We start from the raw sequence: 6,959 nt of genomic DNA on the forward strand, positions 1-6,959 counted from the left end.
GACCCATGGGCACAGTGTGATCCAGGGGCCTGGCAGGTAACAGCCCCACCCATCTCTTGGCAGTCAGTGGCAAAGCAAAGCAGACTATTTTGTCCTGCCTGTAGCTCTGAGCAGGGAGCATCAGAAGGGAACACGCAGCTCTTGGGCTGCAGCTGAGCTGGAGGCCTGCTCTGGCAAGCACTGGTGGCCACCATCCCCCTGGTTTTGCTTGTCTGGTTCACTGATGGCTGGAGCCCTGGGCAGAAACCTGAGAGCCTGGTGTGGCCCCAGGGAAGGAGAAGGAGCCCCTGGAGAAGCTGTAGCAGGTGGGGCTGCTGCTGCTGGAGACACCAAGGATGAGCTCAAGGACAACAACCTCTTCCTGGAGCTGGCCAGCGGCAGCTGAAGATGATGGCCTTTGATTGTGGCACCTTCTCCAAAGACACGCTCCATGCCCCATGTGCAGGTGAGTCCAGAGCCAGGGGGATGCTGCCAGAGCTGGGCATGGCACGGCCTGGCCGGGCACCAAAGGTTCCCCCTTTGCTCGGGCGGCTGCAGGGAATTCTTCAGTGGCTGCCAAGCTGCTTTTGGGCTCTGGGCAGCTGCTGAGGAGGTGGATGTGTGTGCTAGTTTGAAAACAAACCAGTGGGAGGCACCAAGTCAGAATAACAATTTAATGGAAATTAAAGAAAAGGGGAAAAAAAAGGTAAAAGAAAACACTGTCAAACTGACAGAGTCAAGGTACAACCTGACACCCTGTTAGGCAGGGTGGTGGTAGCAGTCTGGTAGAATGGTGGCTGCAGTCCTCTGAAGCAGTGATCCTGTAGTAAAAGAGTCTGCTCTTCCTCAGGAAGTCCAGTGTAGCTCCTGTCCTCTGGAAATCCAGTGGGAAGCCGGTGTCTCTGGTGTTCAGCCTCAGATTATATCCACGATGGGATGCTTGGTTCCTCCCTCTGGGTGGAGCATCTCACAATGGGGTAATGAGTCATGAGGCAAAGTGTTGATTAGGCTCATTAACAGGAGATAGTCCGGAGGGAGTTATCTCTGAGTCAGGCGGCAGGACAATGATGGGCAATTAACAGAAAGATAGTCTGGGGGGAGGAGGCAAGGAAACACTGCCCCACCTGATTTCAACGGCTGATGGGGATGGTAATAGAATACACTGCAACCCAGGACAATGTGCCACAGCTGGCTGCAGGCTGGGCACATGTCCTGCCCTGCTACTCTGCTCCCAAAGGCAGCAATGCTGGGCAGCTTTGGGCCCAGCTCTGAGCACGGCCAGCACGGCCTGGGCACTGCGGGCGGCTGGGACAAGGGGACAGGAGGCTTCAGCTGACGGGCGGGTTCTGCTTTCTCTCCTTGCAGCCAGGCTCTGCCGATGCTGAGGCTGCTCCGGGCTCTGCCAGGGCTCTGCTGGGGCTCAGCCCCGGGCACGGCTGGGCCCGCTCTCCCCTCACAGGGCTCTGACAGCTTTGCATCAGACGAGCCCCTTGCGAGCACAGCGACCGAGCTTTCTGCTTTTGCAGGTGAGTGAGACTCTCGTGCAGGCCAAGAGATTGCAGTCAGGGACACACATCCCACTGGCAAGAACCCAAACTCTGCACAGTCCCAGCTGAACGCCTGGATCTGCACAGGGTGTTCTGTCTGTCCCACTCTTCCTCCCTTTTGGGCTGGAATTGTGCCATTGCACTTTCTTCCTCCTCTGGAAGTGCCACGAGTGGGCCCAACCTGGCGAAGTGGGCCGTGTTCCTGAGGCAGTGCAGCCCGGAGCTGATGGATGAAGAATTGCCCTTCTCCACTGCCAAAGCAGAGCAAAAAGCCCTAAGTGGGACTTGGTGTCTTTAAGAACCCCCTGACAATTTCTGAGGGAATGTGCAGCTCATTGGCAGGGTGAGAAGGAAGGGCATCTTCTCCGTGAGTTGGGGTGGGAGAGAGTTTAGATTGCCAGTGCTGCTCGGAGCTGGCAGGGCACAATCAATTTCCTATTGCTTCAACCACAATTTAAAATAACAATGTTGGAAACAAAGCCCAAAATCTTTAAAAAAGGGCAGCTGAGGTCAGTAAGATGGATCAATGCCACCAGCATATTTACAAATACCTGAGTTGTCTTTTTGAAAAGAGCAGTTACCTCTTAATCCAGAGTTACAAAAGACTTTTCACTCCACATTTGGGTTTTGGTTTTATGTTTCCTAATATTTTCTGGTATTTTTCTTTTTTGTTTTTCTATTAATTTAAACAGAAAACACGTCCTAAATGATGGAGCAGCACTGCTGAACGCAGGAACACGCAGAGGGACCAGAAGCAGCTGCCTTTGTCCCCCTGCAGCTCCAAGGCCCAATCTCTGAGCAGACAGGGCTGGCAGAGACTCGCAGGCTCCCTGCTTGCTGTGCTGCTCCACTTGTGAGCGGCCCAGCTTTGCGTGAGGCACAGGGAGAACAAGGGGCAGCTCCCTGCCAGCCCCGCAGCCCAGGCACCCCTCGGGCTCCGGGGCTTGGGGCACTGTCAGCACCCGCTGCTCCAGCGCCCGCTCCTGCTGGCACTGACAGCAACACCCAAACTGTGGCTGATCCCGAGGGAGCAGCAGCAGGGCCTGGATCTGATCCCTGACTCTGGGGCAGGGCTGGACAAGTGACCTCAGCAGCAGCAGCAGCAGCAGCAGCAGCAGCAGCAGCAGCAAATGGAGCTGACTTTCAGCACAGCCCCTGCCGCTGTTCCCTCCCGTTTGCAGCGGTGCCACAGCAGCCTGGGGCACCTGGGAGCCCTCAGTGCCAGCAGGGACTGCAGATGGCAGCCCTGGGTTCCTGGAGGGTGTGCAAGGAGCAGAGGTGGGCACTCCCTGTCCATGTGGAGCTTGCAGGTGGAAAAGGCTGCTGTGAGCAGGCAGCTCCGAGGGCAGAGAAAGGAGGGTATCGAGCACTGGATCTGTGCCAGTGCCACAGCCCTGGGCAGCAGCCACCGAGCCCCAGGGGCACAGAGGGCACAGCAAGAGGGACAAAAGCAGCCAAGGGCAGAGACTGGGAAGGGCAAGAGCTGGGAGCAGGAACAGCTGCTTCATTGCACTCTTGGAGAAAGCTCTTGGCTGTTTCAAAGCGCTGAAAGGCGTGAAGGGCACAGAGGAGGCCACAGCAAACAATGCTCCTGTTTTCACAGCCTCCCCTCTCCGTGTGCCAGAAGGAATTGGATGAACTGTATTCTTCTCTCTGAGTCATCTCGTTCAGCATGAGCAGCTCAGTACCAGGAGCTGAAGGAGCTGAAGCCTTAGGCCACAAGAGCTGAGCAAGAGGAGACTTTTGGGCAAAGTAATGCTGCTACCATGGACCTGGCTGAATGCAGCAGACAGAATCCTGGAATTACAGAATCCTTCCTGTTGGAAAAGACTTCTGAGCTCATCAAGTCCAACCATTAACCCAGTACAGTCAAGCCCAGCACTAAACCACATCCCTGAAGTGCCAAGGCCTGGACAAGAGGCCTGACTGAGGCCTGAACAACAGGCCCTGAGCCAAAGGTGACCTCTGGATGAACCTCCCAACCAGAGGTTATCTTTGTATCTGCTCATTACCGAAATTTGCATGATCATTAGCGTTGTGATTGATGTATCCACTCATTAGTGAAACATGTATTGACCTTTCTGTGTTTAGAAGCCGGACAAGGCCATGAAATCCAACATCTGGCCTTGTTTGGGGCTGTATGGTCAAAGTCGGCTCCCTTGGCTCCTCCTTGAGCCCTGGCCAGGCTTAGGAGGAAGCCAAGAGGAGGATGAAAGCAGATGTTCCTGCACTAGAAGTGCTGTCAGTTTGTTTCTCCAGCACTGTCAAAGCTGGGCCCTCTCCCAGCAGGGTTGGAGCCTCAGCTGTGGCTGGAGGCAGCTGCAGGAATTCCCAGTGTCCGGGAGTGGCTCTCCAGTCCTTGGCTGGGACAGCTTCCCCCAGCTGATGGGTGGCTCTGGGTGATGGTAAAGTCTGAGGGGAACTGGGGCTGGATCTTGGTTAATCACTGCAGGCAATCTTTGGCACTGATGACTGGGGGCATTGCTGAGCTGCTCCTGCTGTGATTCTTCTCTGCTTTGAGCTGTAGAAAATGACATAGTTCCTTCAGTTGGTGTCTGTGTCTTTGGTGCTGGCCCTGACCACTGGTAAAACAAAATTGTTGTAGTCTGGCCGGATCACACCAAAACGTCGCTTTTTAAATGTAAATGTAAGGAATCAGTCCTGTCCAAAATCCTGAATGGGAAGAGCTTCCCTGGAATTCGCTGGCTCTGGAGTGGGCTGAGGTCAGAGCACCGTGCGAGCAGTGGGGCAGTCAGTTAAAAGGAGCTGAAGCACTGGATGTCTTAAAATGCATCCCAAAATTGGATATGGAAAAAGGAAAAGAGCTTGTGGGTTTGGGAAGAGGAGGATGGATTTTGTTAACAGCATATTGGAAACAGCACCAACAGAAGGAACAATTGTTGTTGGAACGCTCCCACATGGAGCAATAGAAGAAGTTTTTAATCTTGAGCTCAAAGGTCTTTGTGCAAGTGAACTAGTAATAATATCCTAGTTTATATATATAAAAAATGATATTTATATTGTATAGATAATAAATAATAATGTGAAATAGTGCTAACAATACGAATTCTTTAGCTATGGCTGCTTAGGGATGTAACACTAAATACCCTCCAGAAAATGCTTGGCCAGGAACCAAAGGTCACTGGTAAATTTTGTGAGATTTCACATAATGAATAAAGGAGAAAGGGATGGAATTGGCTGTTTTTATAGGGTTTGCTGATACTGTGGTCTGGAATGCTTTGTCTGTTCCTGTGAAAAAGACAGTGATGAAGACTGCTGGGTTTTTCATATCCCAGACTATCCACAAGCTGCAGGATTGGTTGAGCAGATGAAGGGGTTGTTAAAAGAGCAGCTGAAAAAATGAGGAGATGGGAACCCGTCCCGATGGAGAGCCCATCTCCCAGATGTGCTCCATACCCTTAACAATGGGCCCGCTGGGGAAATGGAAACCCCTGGATGTGCCCGGCTGCACCCAGTCTGCAAATCCACCCATGGACAGGGAGACTTGGACTTCCTGGGAAATCGTTCTGGGTGCGATGGCCCCTGACAGGGCCACCCCAGAGGCTGCAGGGCTGGGCCTTCGTGCATTAGGATTAATTGGGATAAATCAGAAGCAAATGAGAGTTATCAATACAGGAAAAGGAATTCAGATTCCTCCGGGACACTTTGGTTTGATAACTGCTCGCTGGAGCTTGGCCCTGCAAAGCGTTCATGTCATGGGAGGAGGAATTAATGCAGATTACCAAGGAGAGATTAAAGTAATTCTGTTAAACAGTAATGAACAAGATTGGATTATTCAACCCTGTTGGGGTTTTAGTTTAGTCTTAGGTTTTCCTGTTAAAGGAATTTTCTCCCATATGCATGTTGCTAGGGGACAAATAGCTGTACTTAAGAAAGACAAAAAGGGGAGTGGGGCGGGCCTGGCTACTCCTTTGTCTACACCTGGGTGTGGGGTCAGTTCACTCTGAGTGTCCGGAGAGAGAAGCTGCAGAGAAAGGAGCTGCTGCTTTTTTCTTTTTGGCCGTTCTTTCTTCCTGCTGGAAACAACGCCGGGACCCCAAAAGCCGCTTTCCCTGCCCTGCTGGAGACCGAGCTGTGGCTGCCCTGCTCCGCTGCTGCTTCGAGCTTTCGCTACGCTGTAGCCCTGCTCGCCCTGCCTGCCTGGGCCTCCGTGGGTTTTTCCCATCTGGATACATCTCGTCTGCCATCCGGGATTTGCGTTCGTCCCTGCCGTTCTAGCCTGCCGTTCTAGCCTGCCGCTCTAGCCTGCCGTTCCAGCCTGCTGTTCCAGCCTGCTGTTCCTGAGAGCCCGGGATCAGCTGCCCAGGGGTTTGTGAAGCCTTTGTTCCATCCCTTCCCGGGATCCCGGGGCACCGGTGCCGCGTGTTTCCCGAGCTCGCTCCGGAGCGCCCCCTGCAGCCGCGGGGGAACCATCGCACCTGCCCTGCTCACCGGGAGCCGCCAGCGCCCCTGCCGGCTGCGAGCAGAACTGCACCCGAGGGGAAAGGGCCCGACAGCCGAGAAGGCTGGCACTGGGTTTGTGATTGCTGTTACTGCCATAGTTGTTGTTGTTTTGTTTGACTGGTTATATACATATATATATAGAGAGAGTAAAGAACTGTTATTCCTATTTCCCACATCTTTGCCTAAAGGCCCTTGATTTCAAAATATAATAACTTGGAGGGAAAAAGGGATTATATCTGCCACTTCAAGGGGGGCCTCTGCCTTCCTTAGCAGACACCTGTCTTTCAAAACCGAGACAAACCCCATGACAGGCCAGCACAATTACTGATATTGCAGTTTTAAAAACAATTGTGCAAAAAGGAGATTCACCTCCAGTCAGCACTGTTGGTGGAGATAAAGGGTTTGGATCCAGCAGTCCTAATAATGGAGCCAGAGTGTGGGTCCAGAGGCCCAATGGCCCTCCCGAGGCAGCTGAAGGAACAGCTCCAGGGAAAGACAACACTGTTTGAATCCTGAAACCTGGGCAGGAACGATGGGAATGTGTCCCTGCAGCCAAGTGTTCTGTGTGAGAACAAGGAGATGTTACAGGATATTGTTTTACAGATCCTGCCAGACCCAATCTCCCTGTTTGCCCCAACGGCCCCTCTGGAAAATGCTCTGATCCACGGGGCTCCATGTGAAGGCTGATGTGACTCTGAGTGACTTCCACACGGATTCCAGCCAGGAGCCTGGGTGCCCCTCAGGGACTGGGACCTGGCACCTCTCCAGCCAAAGGGGAAAGGACCCCACCAAGCCTTGTTACCCCCAGACACGGCGGTAAAGCTGAACAGCAAAGGACCTTGGAGGCATTATTCTGGAATTAAAAAGGTGCCAGCTCCATGGACAATGGAATTATTGTTCCTAACCCAAATGACACTGAGCAAAAATATTGATGCCTCCCTTTAGGGTACTTCAGCAACAAACACAAGC

At 52.9% G+C, this 6,959-nt stretch overlaps 1 long non-coding RNA gene across 1 annotated transcript; it reads left to right on the forward strand.

Moving 5' to 3' along the window:
- Positions 1-80: 80 nt before the first annotated feature.
- LOC116455511 lies at positions 81-3,380 on the forward strand. Its single transcript, XR_004244411.1, has 3 exons — positions 81-445; positions 1,345-1,505; positions 3,130-3,380. It is a non-coding gene; the product is annotated as an uncharacterized LOC116455511 (long non-coding RNA).
- Positions 3,381-6,959: the final 3,579 nt, after the last annotated feature.

Source organism: Corvus moneduloides, chromosome 24, assembly GCF_009650955.1.
Source record: "Corvus moneduloides isolate bCorMon1 chromosome 24, bCorMon1.pri, whole genome shotgun sequence".
Lineage (NCBI taxonomy): Eukaryota > Metazoa > Chordata > Aves > Passeriformes > Corvidae > Corvus > Corvus moneduloides.